The following is a 17,394-nucleotide window of genomic DNA, read 5'->3' as shown; positions in this document are numbered from 1 at the left end:
TACCCATCCCGTTAGTCCATCCATCAAAAAAGTATAAAATTAAAAAAAATCGAAAAAATCGATTAGTTTTCAATAGCTTTCAGCAAAAATTTGTGTTAGGGTTCGATTTATTAGTTTGAGGAATTTATTTATGAGGAATTTATTTGTTTTTTTTTTATTTAATCAATCAAGGTTTAAATACCATCTGATTAAACGCTTAAACCAATAGATCGATAAATAACTTAATTTATAACCCAAGCAGTAAACGCATCGCCATTTAGAAATTTGCAGATTGGTACTAACAATTTCTCGAAGATTTGTAAAATATTCATTAAACGATGTTAAAGTATTTTCCGTAGGATTTTCAATTAAAAATCGTTGCTTTTTCTTCCTTGGACAAAATTGCAAAATATTTTCGTTGTTTAAAATATTGTTAAATTTGTTTTTTTTTTTCAATGTTTTTCAAACGAAACAACAGGTTTCACAAATTCGACCTCAAAACTCGCTTTCCTTAAATCACAAAATTCTCATCCCTTCCAAGATTAGGGAAGTTTCCTACACATTAATTCTATGTTCGAGATGCAAATATCAAGTCATAATATCAATAGTTTTGAATCAAAAAATAATATATAATAACATAATTGTTTCGATTACCCTTGAAATGTTTTCTTCAATCAATTTCCGATATAACATCTTCAAATAAAGTTCTTTCAATTGCCATTAATAACAACTTCAGTCATGTTAACTATGTCGTTATAAATCCATTTTAAGATCAACGTTGATGTTGAAAGAAGTTCCCACGCGTAAAGAGCGCGAAAGAAATTATCAGCAAATAAATCAACGCATCATTGCCTGTGTGTTGTTTGCCCACCGGATTTTATGGTTGCCATACGGGACAGGCTTAATCACATTCCTGCACACTAAGAGGTAACCAAAAATGGTGCAAACTGAAACCACGCGGCAAACGGCCACCTCCATTATACTGCCCCTTTTCGGTATGGGTGTCAAAAAGCAACAGAAGAGCAACACAGCAAAAACACACACATCCTGTGCACGTATGTGTGTGTGTGTAGGTTCATCCCCAAAGTTACTGATGAATCCGAATCGAAGGTGTTGGCTTTTCTGTGGCACTGCTTATCGCTACTGATACCATCAACCGGCATTCGATGTTTACACTGACGAAACACAGCGCAAACATTGCAGTGCGTCTGGAAGGTATTCAGCGAAAATTGTGGCACGTTTTATGACGCAAAAAAAACAGGTGCGTGATGTGTGTGTGTGTGGTAGGGTGCTGCAGAAACCATTGCTTCCTTTTGGCACTTGGAAACTGAGGATGAACAAAAAGGGACCTGTCTGCTCGACATCGTGTTTTTTTCTCCGCCCTTCTTTGCTATGAAAATGTTTAACCATTCTGCAATACGCGTGCATGTATTTGTCTGGGGTTGATGCTGTGAGAGGGGGGAGGCAGGGGTGTTTCCATCCCCCGAAGGCTTTGCTTATTGAATCTGGTTATATTCTGGAAGCCGCTCGGGAATCCGCAACCCGTGGAAAGGTGTCTCAACATACGGCACCCTTACCGAACGTCTCGCCACAACATCAACAGGCACATTTTATGTGTTTTCATTCGTTTGATAAAAATCAACCAAAGGTGCAAGGGTAAATAGACGTCCGGCGTGCAACCGTACCGTAATCAGCGGGCGAACACACATACATGAAAAACATATGCGCCCGGAGGAGCTGTGTGGTGCTGGGCAAAACAGCACCAGAACACCCGGCCAACCACCCCCCCATAGAAGAGTGTGTGCCGAAAGGATTGAGAAAATATTTTCCCAGCGCATAAGCATGTTGATAAAATCGATTGCTTTCATCACCTTGGCGTGTGTGAGCATGTCCGGTGCTGGAATTGCTGTTTTGAGCGTTTCCTACCCATGATGCTACCCAGTGCTTTTCCTATCCTATCGTGATGTTTGCCTTTTCTCATACACCGAACGGTTTGCGAAGTGTTTGATGCACATCATCATCATGACCATCATCACATCACATGGGCTAGTGGAAAACGCACTAGTGTTTGCTTTTGAAGCGTATCGCACCATATTCCGTTGGCCACAAAAAACACTTTAGAATGAATGAGCACAATCACGACACCGTTGCACTACCGTCAATTGGCAAACCCTCGGCGCATGGAACATATTTCTTTTCAATAACTTAACGACTCCCCAGCACTAGTGCAATCAGTCGTTCAACGTTGTCTGCTCAAGTGTACCTCGGGAAGGATATACGTATAAGAGAAAAACAAGCAACACGCACACAGACACACAAAAGAAGTCGCGGTTTTATCCATCCTTTAATGAGAAAAGAAACACTTGAGGCGACCACCAACCATTCGATGGGAGTGGATGGCAGGCGGCCATTTGCTTACCGGGTTGAATGTGATTGTGTGGTGACTGATAACGATCTACCCCCTTCAGCCACCCAGGAAACCCTGCACCCAGTCCCGCAGGTCCATTCTGGTCCTGGTCAGGTAGCTTCCCTGCCTTCCGTGAAGGTGCTATCAGGTTGGCATCATGGTGGCTTTATATCGTTGCATATTCTGTGCTTGTTTTTTCTCTCTTCCTCTCAATGCCTTAAAGCTTTTATGCATCGTTTCATCCAGCGTCCAGCTTGAACACTGAAGATGGGGCAAATTGCCCCGTGCCCCGTGGAATGAAGTATAAAAAAACCTTCACCGCTAGCTGCCGAAACCGGTTTCGCCATGAAGCAATGGCGTGCATGTGGGCCCTGAGAAAAGCAAAGAAAAGTGTGGTCTACCTCAAGCACTCAACAATGTCCGGAGTGGAGTAAAGCTTTATGCCGTGCATTCTGTACCTCTCCTCCGTCTCCTCTCCCTTCCTCCCCCGCACCCAGTGTGTTGCTACCGAGGTTTTTGGAAGGATCAAGAAATACATAAGCCCTACCATAACCCGGTTTCGGAGATCGATGGCTCGGGGCGTCGGGAAACATAAACGTAAAGCCAAAGCACAAATAAATTATCCACACAAGATGAATACGTAATATCTTAATCTTCATCATATTATGTGTTCCGTAAGGGCTTTTCCATCAAGCGAGCGGCTTGTGTTTTCGCTCTCGTCCTTCGGTGTTTTTTTTTTTGGGCCGGAGAGAGGAGATGGTTTTCCGTGTAGGTGCTCGGTAAGGTCGGTTATCGGGTGTCGTCTATTTCTGGTTCAACGGATATGAGCGGGACACAAGAAGACACGCAAACCGTTTCGTCCCGCAATGGGTGTAGTAAGCGAACGATGCGCCATACGACACGCGTGGAACAGTATCCTCCAACTGGAGGAAGGGGAGGTTTCTTTTTTTATTATTATCAAGCGTCAAGCCTTTTATGTGCGTGATTGTGTCATTCAGTTTTCTGTGCCGAATTCGATGGATGGAAGGTGGAAAAAACGCTGGTGCACCTCTGGCAGTTTCATCACAATTTTCCACCATCCGTTTGGTTCGTTTAGTTCGTCATATTTGCGGGTACAAAAAATGTTCCTTGGGTGATACTTCCTCCCGGGACGGACGGAAAAGCGAAAGAATGAAGAACACAACCACATCGAACGAAGGGAGAAATCTTAATGGACCAACCAGGGGAAGGTTCTTCCGAGTGTTTGGTTGCTGTTTTTTTTTTCTTCCTTTGCTGTGCTTGGGACAGTTTTATGTTAGTGTGGAAAAGTATAAAACGTATCTTTATGCCTGACGAAGATTGGTTGTTTTTGATCGAAGTGATAATCCTTCCCTCTCTTTCTCTTTTTTCTCTTTTTGACAGTTTGTCGTTTGGAAATATTTTCTTATCAGATAAATACTAATATAAATATTAATATTCTATTCTATTCTTTGTTTCTTTCCCTATTTTATTAGAAGCGATTGGCTCAGTTGCTCCCAAGTGTTAAATTGACGGACACAAAGGGGTTATCGTTAGCCAGCGGCTAACATCGCAATTACTAAACGATTGGCCATTTCTACCTTATTATCAGATCTTGAAACACAAAAGCTTGAAAGCCCATAGCAAGAACCAGGATGTAGAGGAAATAAAAAGGGGGACAGAGAAAAAAAAAACTTTCCTAAACACAAAAATGACACTTCTAATCACTGTTCCGATGAGCCATGAAGCTGGAAACTTTTCCCATAGCTGTAACACCCTACAATGTCATACTTGTTTAAGTTTTTTCTGCGTGTGCATGTGTGTGTCGTGTTTGCGTCCATTTTCGGTCCCACGACAGAGGCCTACCGTGTTTTTTTTGGTCATTGTGTAGAAAAAAGTTTTCACGAGGCTAAGGGACCAATCACTAACACTCATCACACTATCCCGAGGTGAATCATGCCATGGGTTAAAGTGGTGCTGAGTTTAGCTATATACACACACTCACACACTCGGCCAGACTCGTTTGCGCTAAACTTTGTCACTCACCGGACAACAGTTTTGCTGACGTTTCCGATAACATCTCATGCTCGTCCGAATGGATTGGCATGTAGCTGGACACTTCAAATTACGCATGACTGACAAGCCGTTACAAGCGGGAAAAATGGACCGAACTGTTGAACAAAATTAATGGTTTCATATAGTTTACTGGGGGAGGGAAAAAAGGAAAAGCTGGAAAACTCCTCTAATAAAGCGCTTCAAGCGTATCTGATGAGTGATATCGACAGTCGTGTGTCGTAAGGAGTACTTTTATTAAATTAAGTAATTAACTTTCAATTTCATAACTGTTTTTGTGACTTGTGTATATTCTTCGATTTGTTCTTTTTTTGATTTGCAGAGCAAAAACTTAAAATTTTATTTAATTATTTATTTATTTTTGTTATTTAATTGATAAATATGGCTTTTCACGTATTGTTGAAAGTTTGAGAAAATGATTTCATTTGACAGGTTTTGAAAAAAATCCTATAAAACCAAAAAAAAAAACAATAATAACAAATACTTTTCAAAATAAAGAGACATTTTAGCAACAGTTGCGAAACATGCTCAAGAAACAATAAATTAAGTCACATCTTGAGAAGCACTCAAACAAGCACGAAAAACACACACAAAAATTGTTCAATTTCTTAAGCCGAACATAAATCAATGAACGCTAAAACTCGGGCATCCTCGAAGCTATCACAACAAAAAGCTGGCCTTTGAAGATTTTTTTTTACGAGAGCTGCGGAATTTCCTTCGAAAACACGTTTATTGTGGGCCGAAAGTTCCAGGTGTATGCCAAATCTCCACCAACGCTATCAGCTTATGGTTCTGGATGATTTAATTCTCTTCCATGCCACACGGTGTCATACTTAAGCGATGCCAGTTCAAGTGATGGTTCGTGATGAGATAAAAGGGAAGGAACATTACATTTTGCTTACCAAGCAATAAATGTAGTGAATATTCGAAAGTAATTTATGAATGTACGTTGGAAGTATTATTGAACAATTTCCGTTTAAAAGATGTAGCGGTGGATGAAAAAAGTGTGTTCAATGTTAACAAATAGGGGAAGAAAATATTAAACAGATACGGTGTTGTTATTTGATTGCATTGTCATCAATCAGAATAAACAATCAAACACGAGGATATGTTTTTCAAAAGATTTGTTTCACAATCATACAATTTTTTTTAATCGATACAGTTCGTATTTATAAAAATATTACCATACAAAACCACTAGTCAGGCAGCAGCAAAAATCGGCTTATTCATTTATCAGAAATGCAAATAAGCACCGCCCGGCCCCGAATGTATGTTCCCCTTCATCGAACCCATTTCATATCGCACTTGACGCAACAACATACATTTCAATGATCCCTTAAACGAAGTGCTAATTAATTAAATTAGATCAGCCTCCATTTTGTGCTGCCGGCAGAACACAGTCACTCTATCCGCCATTAAAACTAGAATCGTTGTACTGCTGCCGGTGCAACGGTACCGGAATTGACATCAACCAATGGTGGCAACATTAGACTAAATAATGCATTACGTACGTTATAAAGGCCGGATGACGCACAAAGAAGATGTTTCGATTTAATTAATTTTGCTTTTAATCTTTGACGGTATTGGTACGGCGTTCCACATCAAAAGCTCGAATAAACAAAAGAATGGAACCTTCCATTGTAGTGGTGTTGTGTGGTGACTGCTGCTGAAAGCTTTGCAACATATTGTGTAGTGATGCAATGTTTTGTTAGAATTGTTTGTAAGCAATTTCAAATATATAGCTGACATTAAACATGTTGTTCAGAATAGATAAAAATTTATCTATTTTGAATTGAGAAATTCACTAGAATATTTTGTAATATTAAACTTTTCTTGTTTTATATCTTTATATTAATTACTTAAAAAACATTTTAAAAATGCTCTAAAGCACACACGCACAGAAAAGCAAGTTGTGTGTTTTTTGCATTGCGAAGGTATTAATTTCGAAACCATCCATCATCCACATCGATGATGCGCTGCAGTTTGATACCCCTTCGGTTCAAGGTTTTCGGAAAATTATTTCGAATTTAAAACATAAACAGAGTTCTTGAAAACAAATCCTTATTTTAACGAGGTACCGCTTATGTTACCGATGCGCAATCGAGACGATGTTTTCTATCCGCAGCACCATTTCACAAGATCACGTTCACGGTGGGAATTGTTGCGAACGTGCGAACCTCCGTCGGCAACACAGTGGCGGTACAGACAAATCAGTTTGCTCTTGTTATGTGCAGGCAGCACATTTTGTTTTTGTTTTTTTTTTTTTTGTTACCATTTTATGCAAGCTGGCAAGTTTCAATGACTGTTTTTGTTTTGTTTCGTTTGCCATTTTGTTGTGCATGAATTCCAAGAACCGGGAACGTGTCGCAATCATGTCATGTTTTGTACGTATTCTGCTTCATTCACGATGTAGGTGTTTCAATACAATAACCATACAGTTCAATATACTTTCCATTCGAAAATAAAGGCAAAATAAAAATAGAAACCAGGGCAAAACCTTATCCTTCCAGGACTCTGACTTTAAGATCTAGCAATGATACAGATTGGGTCTCGAATTGATTGTATTTGTCTATCAAAAGCACAACGCGTCACCCTTTGTGTAATTCAGAAAAAAGGAAACCCCATACTGTTTTTTTTTACTAGATTTTTTTCCAAGAAAAACTTACACAACAACAAATGGTTGTTCAATTAAATGTCTAACTGAGTAGAAAAAACATTTTACTGCATATACAAAGCTGAAAACTTACTTCAATCCGTGCTGCATACGAGTGGGAAACCATGTATTTGGATTATTTATTTTTCTGCAACTAAGCCTTCAAGGCACTCCAGTATTGTGTAAAATCTTTGAACCGATATCAAATACACCGCTTCTGGTGAAATGGATTATACTGTAAAATGATAAAATATTTGTACGCAACAATCAATCCAAGGCTTTACGCCTCCATTTTTCTAGGAATAAAACAACTTTTAGGGATCACCTGGGCGCAGTATACGGATTTCCCTTCGGAACCAACAATGAACCGTTCCGCTTTTCCGAATGGGGAACATTCCACTTTTTTATCGTTTAAATAAGGCATGAAACAACCCGCTGCCCCCGTCTCCCATCACCGCCCACTGACCGCTCTGATTGATATTCTGACGTCAGGAAAAAAAGGACGACCGTTCTGCCACAGACATGCTTCGTTAGCTAACCGGTCCAGGTTTCGTGTATTTCACCTGCCCCCCAACACCGGTCTTGATAGATGCTGGTAGTTCAGCAGGTTTAATATTATTTCCCATCCCCTGGGACCGATGCCGATTCCTTTTCCGGACTTCCCCCGGGTTTTTGCTTTATGTGCGTCTCAGGGGATCCTTTTAAAATTGGCCTAATTATATTTTAATTGGATCGTATTATTTTTCGGTTTTTTTTTGCAAAGTTTCTCGAGCTTCTCGGGTATACCGTTCGCTTTCCAGTTGAAAAGTTTCATCAATTCCGGTGTAAAAACCGATGACAACCTGTGCGAATTCGAGATGCGGTTTACTGGCAAAAACCCGGAGCTGGCAAACCGATATCAAGAAAAAGTCACACTGACCACTTCAAGGTTCATGGAAGCTTCTAGTGCTTCACTGGGAGAAAGGTGAGATGAAATGAAAACAGTAGGGACATTCGTAAACCGCCCAGCAACAACATAAAAATTGAAAACAACCAGCAAAAAAAAACAACCAGCGAATAAAAAATACTCTAAACCCAAATGGAAAGAAATCAAAGAACCAATCAAATCGAGGAATACAAGTTTAATTGACCTTTGCTGAACGGGAGAGGAATTGGGCACTGAATGCGAGGGTTGTGATTGTAACCGGGTGCTGTGGTTCGCTTCAAACGATTTGTGTCCTCAATTTCACAGCATCTTAACTTCATGGCCACCAGTCCCCTGGCCTTTCCAGATCATCCAATCATTTCACAGGAAATCGATTGAAATATTGCCACAGCCATCTGGAAGGATGGGATGGGATGGCATTTGGAAAATGACCGATGTAACCCCTTTATATACCTTGGGACTTTTCGATGGGGCATAATTCTCAACAATCGAACCTAAGCTCTCGGATGAGGTAAAACGAAGTCAAACGGTTAAAAACGGATAGATGAACTTCAAACGAATGCTGGTAAAAAGGTTCGATTTGCTCTAAAGCTTTTGGTTAGATTAAGGCTGAAGCAAAAAACACACAAATGTGACAGGACAGTAAGTGTTGGCAATCTTCTGATTAAGGTTAGCTGGTCAATTGGTAGTGTTTTAGGATTGATTTTCATAGCTGGCTTAGTAGGTTTCAAATGGCTTGATATCCTGAGGTTATCTTGAGGATATCCTAAAGTTGACAAAATAGCATGTGAACGTAGAATTTTTGAGAAAGGGATCTAAAGGGGAATTTCAGAGTGACTGACTGAAGGACGTGCAAAAGCACCTATGAGTCTACTTTTTACTTAATGAGATTTTAAGCATTTAAATGACTTTATTTGTCGTCTGATACCATAGACAGCATTACATGTTTTTCATATTGAACAATAAACTTGAAAATTCTTCAGTGAAAAAACACAAATATATTGCAAGTTTTTCAACATTTGCGTTTACATTTCTAACTTATCTTTATTATCATCGTAAAACAGAGAAAAGTATGCAGGTCAGTGAACTGACAAAATAGCACTCTAATGCAAAACTTTACCAGATCTTCATGCATATTGGGAAGCAGGCAAAAAAGGAAGGAACAAGAAACTAAAACCACAAAGCAAAAATCTTAGCAAAAATGCTCGAAAAAATCACAGCAATACACGATTAGTTTCCGTTGGTGTGCAACGAAAAACAATTGCTTGATAGGCCCCTCGATGCTGAGTGGTGAAATACTCCACACAACAGCAAAATGAAGAAGGGAGAAAAACAAAGCTTGAACATCATTACAGTAAGAAAGTAGACGGCGAAAACGCTTCCTCACACTGAAGCAAAAATCCGATGGCAATGATTCGAACGCTACCATCGAACGCGCGGGGAAACCAGATTATCATTTCGTTCCATTAGATTTGCGCGCAACGATCATCAAACGTTTCGCCTCGCAACGCAATGTGCTCACGAGTGAGTGAACATGTGGCAGGTTCGCTTTATCGTTCACCATTAACGAGCGTTTCGATTGTCTGTCAATGGTGGTTGGTTGATTTTTTGGGTGAGCCTCGATGAGCTATGGATGCTACCCCCGGGTTCCAGAGATTTTTGCTGTAGATTGTCGACAATGCGGCTAACGCCATCGTTCCACCTGTCGCCGTCGTTTCTTGAGATTATTTGCTAAATCAATAACATCGCTCCCTAAAACCGATTCCTGGCTCGTTGGCTATGTTTCCGTACGAGCCGATATTGTAGAGAAGTCAAAAGTGGGTGAAATGAAAAAAAAATACTCACCCCAAACCGGGAAAGACAGTAAATGCGCCACAATGTCGTGCTTCATTGCAGCAACGTTCCACGCTTAGCTAGAAGTAAAAGGAAAAAAAGAGAAAAATTCGTTTAGCACTGGAAGCAATGGAATCGACGTTTGGGAAATAATAATCGTAATCTTATTTGTAATTTGTCTACCGACTGAAGTCGACAAAAAAAACTCCCGAGGAGTTGAATCGATCTGCACTGCCGAACGTAGAAGCTGAAAGGCAACAAAATAAGTTAAAGAGAAGGGAAAATATTCCTCCCTCACAACGGTGTATGCTGGTGAACGTTCCGAGGTGCCGGAAAGCATCTTTTCTTCACGCTTTTCCTGGAATGTTTTCCTTCTTTCTTGGTTATTTTTTTCGCAACCATACCAGCTTGTTGTTGTGGGTAATAGTATTGAAGCAAGAGATAAGCGGTTCATTGGAACGCTTGTCACTTGGGTGAGTCGCATAAAGAAACATATTTCCGTTCATTACCATTTTGGGCTGATGTTTGCAACTTAGCAACGATTGCGTTCACTTTTAAATTGTTGTGAGTGAAAAATCTTTGCCTCCCTTAAACGATGGGTAATGGAATGGAAAGGAATGCCGCATCCACAGCACAATAAGTTTTATTCGGGGTGCTAGGAATCGATCGCGCACATCAAATCATGGTAGACCGTTTGGCGTCACCGTTCATCGAATTTCGATCAGTTCGGTTCGAATCGAAATCGATCAGAAATGTTGTGAAAAATGTTACCCTACTAAGCTGATATTTAAGTTCGTCGTTAATAATCGATCGTTTGTGGTGGTGATAATTTTCAATTAGTGACAGCCTGCTCCCGCCCCCGAGGATAGGAAAGCCATCGCTCAACGAATCGACGTTTCACACACGTGTCAGGTATAATATTATGGGTGCAAAGAAAGCAAATTGAAAATCCAAATTGAGCATCAATTGATGTACGTGTACGAAGCAACAGTGCAGAGCGTCGAATGGTGCCGAAAGCTTCAAAATATCACACACCTCTCCGGTATATGTTAACGGCGCCATTTGTCAGGCAGGGCGCGTAATGATATAAATTAGATTTGTCTCCGTGGCATGATTTCGGTATTATCGGCATTTATTTGACATTTTAAATGCAAATCATTTTCGTCCATTGTTCGCTGAGATACGACACGTACGATGTCTTTTTTTTTTTTGGGTGGCGTTTTTGGACCATTCCTTTTGTTGTGTACTTATTTGTAGGATTTATTAGTACATAAAACGGTGTCATGGTGAAATATTTCCATGATACTGTTGCTTGCTCTTTATGTTGTTCAATATTGTTCGCTTATGGGGTTTAACGATGGTTTACTAAATAGTAACGTGACTCAAACCGTCATAGAAAAGCTTCAACTTCGGAGTAGCGCAAGAAAGAGAATTAAGTAGAGTGTAATGAAAGAGATATAGAGAGAAAGAGAAAGAGAGAGAGCGACTAAAAAGAAGCCATGGAATAACGGCTCATGTATGGAAATGTTTATGGTAGAACATGTGGAACTACTTCAAATTAAGTTTTAATACTTAGAGACAATTAACTACACTTAATGCTACAATAGTTCTTCAATCCGCTCAGAATTGCTTTAATCCCATCTTTCCTGTCAACACCAATTCGATCTTTCCAGGCCTTTTTAGTCTACTTTGACGGCTATTTAAAGGCTTTTAGAGTTAGATTGCAAAGAGTTAATATTTATTTTGTTTATTTAAAATATTTTGATACTGATGATGACTTGTATGTCAATGAAGCGCTGAACAGAGTTTTACAGTTTAACGGATTTACATAGGACATAGCGAGGAAAAGGCGAGGACAAGGCGAACAATAACACCCACTTAAAAGCAGGTTGGTACATACCAGATATCTGCAAGATACAAATTTGGTTTAAAACGGTACACATTTTACGAGTCTCACTGTCCCCAACTTGTTCTGCAAAGGGTAACTCAAATTATTACTCAAGACCTTAGATTTTTAGAGATTTCTAAAGTCTGCATAAGTCCAAGGAGCTAAGCAGAGTTATTGCATCTTCAATTCTATTGTAGTTGAAACAAGCTACAAATAGACACTGTCCTATCTTACGTTATGTTGTTATTTGGTAAAATCCGCGTATCGAGTGCCACAATTGGTCGTACGTTGCTGGATCTTTGGAGCTGACTTTAGCTCCTCTCCAGCTCTTGGTTAAGGAGCCTAGCCTAAGCCTAGAATTGTTTCAAACACTTTGAGAATTCATCAACTATTGCCTAGCACCTGTTAGCCCCTTCTGATTGAGTTTGTCATCTGAAGCTGATTGACTTATCAAAAGGGATCTCTAAATCACTTACAAATTCTGTGAGTTGTAGTTGATTTTTATGAAAGTTTCAATCGAATATTGGGAGAAAATTGGATCCGTAACTGGACATTACTTGACATTTATTGACAGACAGTGACAATACATTCCAATGACAACATAAACTAATTACGTCAATTGCATATTGAAGGTGGAAATAATTAGCTGCCTTAAAATGTGGCTTACAATAGTATAACGACAAGAACTAACTAATGGGATTGAAAAAGTGAGAACATGGTAGAACTCATGAATACCATGGAAGTAGCGTGTTTGTGGGCAGTGGCACTGATCAAAAAACCAATTCGAATGTGAGATCCTTTTATGGTTTCTTCAAAGGTGGACCGGATGTGAAGAAAAATAAAACATCGGGGTTTTAAAAATGTGATCATTTCGATTTGGCTACGTTCTTCTCATCCCTGACCCAATATTTGACATAACCAGTTACAATTATAAAATCATTCAGTTTAAGTCAGTTTTAGTACAGTTTTTTTGCTTTTCAATAAAACAAAACACAACGCGTTATTGTGACTCTTTTACAATGTCTAATCAACCATTGGCATTCACCCAACATGGCATTGTAATTTCCGCAATAAATAAACTACACATCAGCATGTGGTCCATCTTTTTGATATTTATGCTGGCTTTATTACAGGGTTAGGTTAGAAGAGCAAAATTATTTTTATACCATGTCCACCGTGGTAACAGTCGGATATGCGTGCATATGAAATATTCCCCCGGGACGGGGTCAAAACATGATACAAATGGACTAAACTGCAAGCTTTCATGCTTCTTTCTCTTGGTCGTGTGGTGGGTTCCCCTTTTTCGGCCCAACTGTGCCAGGAATATGCTCCGTCATCTGTCCAGGGTTAGCAGGCGTCGTAAAAATCACTGTAATTTGTGTAATATCCTTTGATTGTGCAGGCAGGATTTTTTCTTCATCGTAAACCATCAACTTACCGCGCCAGATGGATTGCTGTTCGGTTTGCTGGTACGGTCAAAACTTGTCCTTTGATGGTGGGTGGGGGTTCTTTTTTTTTGTTTGGGGCAAAAATCTCAACCAAAACCCTACTATAGTATGTACGACATAAGGGCCAAAAAACACCGTATGCTTCAGCGTAAAAGTTGATGAAGCAAACCGAACCGAAAGCCTTCTTTTATTGTACCGATGACGTCAGCATAACTAAACATATGATTCCACAAAAATCGTCCATCCGTTTACGCATTCATCCATCCAAACTGTCCATTTGGTTGGGAGCTTTTTTTCTCTCTCTCCCTGCCCATGGTTGCCCATTTTATACAACATGAATTTTGGGAAAAAGTCTTACACTCCGACCCGACACTCAATCGATCATACCGCTGGTTGGTTGGAGTGATATTGCAGTTGAGGTAATACATACGGTCAAGCAGATCCATCCGGTTTGCTACCGTTTTCGGGCACACGTTTGGATAAATTTGTTATTCCCCCTGCACACGTTACCGAGTTTGTTTTATCGTCGCTTAGTTTCACATTTCCAGTTCCAAGCGCAAACGCGCCGTTTTTTCTCATCTCATCTCCTATATCAGCTAGATACAGTCGCTCGTAGAATTTTGCTCTTGTGTTCCGATTCATGACCGCATCGTCAATCGATGGAACTCAATCATTTACGATACGAAAGTATCTTTTACGCCGTGAGGCAATTTGATGGCACGAGAAAAAAAACCTCTTCCTCTCTTCCCTTCTTCCTTCCCATCGTCCTCCCTCTTCACCACAGCCAACTGCTCATGAAGCCATCAAAGGGGACCGGTTGTCGAAAATAGTAGCAGCAACAAAAAAACATCCCGGAAATTGCGTCCGATTCACTCGACTGCAGAAATGCCCGTTCGGGAAACGGTTTCATATCGATATTCAAATCGCGATCCCGCTACAGGCTACGGGAGGCCTGTGGTGAAAATTTCGACATGAAATGAGGGAAAAATTTCTACTTTTTTTCTTCTAGCGAAAAACAACAACACCCACAACTCGGTGACAGTGGCAATACGCGAGGAAAGCATGCTGTGGTGCTACCTGAAACGGAATGAAATTGTGCTACCGTGGCACGACAAATACAAACATGTAGCTGATTGATACAATGCAGCACTGGGTGATGGTGGATGATTGATTTTGTTTCCTTGTAAAGTAAGCTTACAAAATAGCTGTTTATGATTGGCTTTTCGTGGTTTTCCGCTGAAAGGTGAAATGACCTTGTTACGATAATTTGATTCTTTTTTTTAATGTGAGCAAATAAAGGCATTTGTTTACCGAGTTTTGTTGTATCACGCTGAAGGATTTGTTTGGTTTTGCTTAAAATTTAACATCTGATGTTAAACGAGTGTTCCTGAGTAGTTTCAAGAAGAATTTCCATGAAAATTCCAATTTTTTGTTTAATCAAATTCCTATGAATTCACATTCTTTTAACATTCTACATAGAGTGAAGGAAATATGGTATTTGTTTATCAAACAATTTTACATAATTAAACACCCTGGCTGGTATTGGGGCGCCCGATGGAGGCGCCCAGTGGTTCATGTAAATAAATGGCTCCGGTTCCACACGACAGGACAGGGAGTCAAAATATATGAATCAAATCCATATAAAATAATCTTCTTTTAAAAATATATAGCATAAGGAAAATATGGAACCTCTTCATCAAACAATTTTCCATAATACATCCTTTAGAAGGTTCCATCAGTCCTGACAGGAACTAGTGATGATTTGAAGCTATGACCACTGACTTTCTTAAATGAATCACCATTAGGAGGATACAGAGACTCTCGGGATTTGAACACCAAGCATTTCTGATTTAACACACTGAATAGTATTGGTACACTCGGTGGAGGCGCCTGGTGGAGGCGCCCGATGGAGGCGCCCAGTGGTTCATGTGATAAACGGCGACGGCTCCACATGACAGGACCTGGTATGGAATCCAATCCAGACCGTCTTCCGTAGCAAAAACTGACTATCACGCTACATGGTAAAATAAGTCTAGTAACTCAGATATGACCGGCGTGACCTTAGAGTTATCGACCTCTCGGCCAAGAGAAAAGAGCGAGACAGAGAGAGAGAGAGAGAGAGAGAGAGAGAGAGAGAGAGAGAGATAATTTTGGCTCTCGGTTTGTATAATAAATCCATGATATAAAATAAGACAAAGTCTCCAAGACGCATGTAGAAAACATGGCTAAAGGTAACTTAGAGTCTACAGTGTTTCGCACTGTTCCATATTGCAAAGTAGTATTATGTTAAAAATTTGGAGCAAACTATTATGAAACATACCAACATTAGTTCATCTTCCAACGAAAGTCCATTTGTAAACCTTTAAACAATGTTGCCTTTTGAAGCTTTTTGGTACATTCCTGTGGCCAATCTGTTACCATAAAGACATTTAAAGGCACATAAAAAAAAAGTTCAAAATATATAAGATACCGCATCCGGCCAAGGCTAGTTCAACTTCCCAAAAACCGTGCATCCATCTGGCGAATCGTTAAGCGCTCATCGTACCGTAAACGTGCCGGCATGGCAGCCACAAAATTAGCTTCCCATTTAATCTCAAACAGGTGCGGCAGAAAAAAACCCCGCACGCAAACAATAGTACGGCCTTCGACGGCGGGTTTAGGCCATCGGTTCAACCCAGACACGAAAGGGTAAAATTCAGTCATTTACTCCTTTGCCATCGTTATGATAAAAATCCTGAAAAAGTATCCCTCGTACACTTTCCCGCTGCAAGAGTTGTGGTTCGCATTACAAACGAAAGGTAGAATTTAAAAAAAATACACACCCACGCATGAAGGTAACACGATCAAAATTCGAAATTTGACCAAGGATAGTCCGACGGTGGTAACGGACTACCAGTACGTTGATGGGACCGTTCCGATGTTGGCTGAATTCAAGCTGATGTTATCCTGGTTACAGCCGGGCTTCAACGTGACGCAGCGTAGGATCACCGTTACAATCCGGCTGCGAGTTTGTCTTTTTTTTGTTTTGCTTTCCCCCTTTTTAGCCATCCGGTCCAGTTTGAGGCCACGCTGGTTAGCTCATATCCAACACCGTGCTAGCACAGGATAAGCCGAGTAACAAGGATCACGTTCTCGTTCGGGTTCCGTGATGGAGGGCCTGCGTATTTTTTTTTTTTTGCTTCGTTATTTAGTTGCTGTATGTGTGTGTGTGCGGAGTTCGTTGTGTTCGCTTCATTTTACCATCAGGGTTTCAGAAATTCTTGTATCTTCATTCGGCACCCAATGAACCTTTTTTTATGGCGTACTGTTGTTGCTGTGCTGCGTCTCATCGATGACCGTACATTGGCTACGGTCTCTGGGTCCATTTTCATGATTTCAAACACCCAACGACGTGTATACGAGACGTGGTCTGGCAACCGGAAACCGATCCCGCGACGTTTTGCCGAAGTGTCCGTGGACGATTTGTGGCAGTAAACGATGACCGGGACTAAACCAAGCCGGACTTCATCAGTCTCTCTCTAGCTCGGTGTATGTGCGTTGTGGATGAGATTTTATTTTTTGGTGTTATTGCCACTTTTCCTATATCCCATTGCGGACGTTCGGCAACTCCTCGTTTGGAATGCTGTATTCTGAATATTCATTTGAGTTTTGTTGTATGAATCTTTTATCTTCCACCATTTTCCCCCTTTTTATCCATCTACCACCAACTTCCTGGATGACCTGCAAAAACATGATTGGGTATCCAATCGTCGATATTGGAGGACATGAAGAAAAAAAAAAAAACATGAAACGACCAAAGAACATATCACGCACTCATATAGGGCTTGGGGTAATTCAACAATAATAAAAAAACGAACCCGGCACCAAAACATTGCCCGTAAAAATAGGGGCGACTTCAAGCTGGAACAACAATCGAATGTAATATGCATAAGAGCACACGCCTACAGTTTTGTGGGGGGGACGCCAGCACAGTCACACAAACACATGTGGGGTAAAAAAAGGAAACAAAAAAAAATATGAACATTTCATGCTCGTCGCCAATGGGTGCTGAATGGTGGCGTTCATTTCCGACAGACAGTCCCAGTCGGATATATTGGCAAACAGTTGACAAAAATATTGACATAAATCCCGGACAGCACGATCACGGTCGTGAACCATCCATCCCTCACTCCTCTACAGTCAACCCATCTC

At 40.4% G+C, this 17,394-nt stretch overlaps 2 protein-coding genes across 5 annotated transcripts in view; one reads left to right on the top strand and one right to left on the bottom strand.

Annotated features, from left to right (window-relative positions):
• LOC125765298 (BTB/POZ domain-containing protein 6-B) overlaps positions 1 to 17,394 on the bottom strand; it is a 356,684-nt gene that overhangs the window by 289,740 nt on the left and 49,550 nt on the right. The window contains exon 2 of the transcript XR_007418538.1: positions 9,880 to 9,947. The gene's annotated coding sequence lies outside the window, so the exon portion shown is untranslated. The remainder of the gene's footprint in view (positions 1 to 9,879; positions 9,948 to 17,394) is intronic.
• LOC125765293 (neural cell adhesion molecule 1) overlaps positions 1 to 17,394 on the top strand; it is a 111,602-nt gene that overhangs the window by 57,176 nt on the left and 37,032 nt on the right. The window lies entirely within an intron of this gene.

The sequence above is a fragment of the Anopheles funestus genome, chromosome 2RL, assembly GCF_943734845.2.
Source record: "Anopheles funestus chromosome 2RL, idAnoFuneDA-416_04, whole genome shotgun sequence".
NCBI classification, from domain to species: domain Eukaryota; kingdom Metazoa; phylum Arthropoda; class Insecta; order Diptera; family Culicidae; genus Anopheles; species Anopheles funestus.
This window is presented reverse-complemented; position numbering and strand designations above follow the sequence as displayed.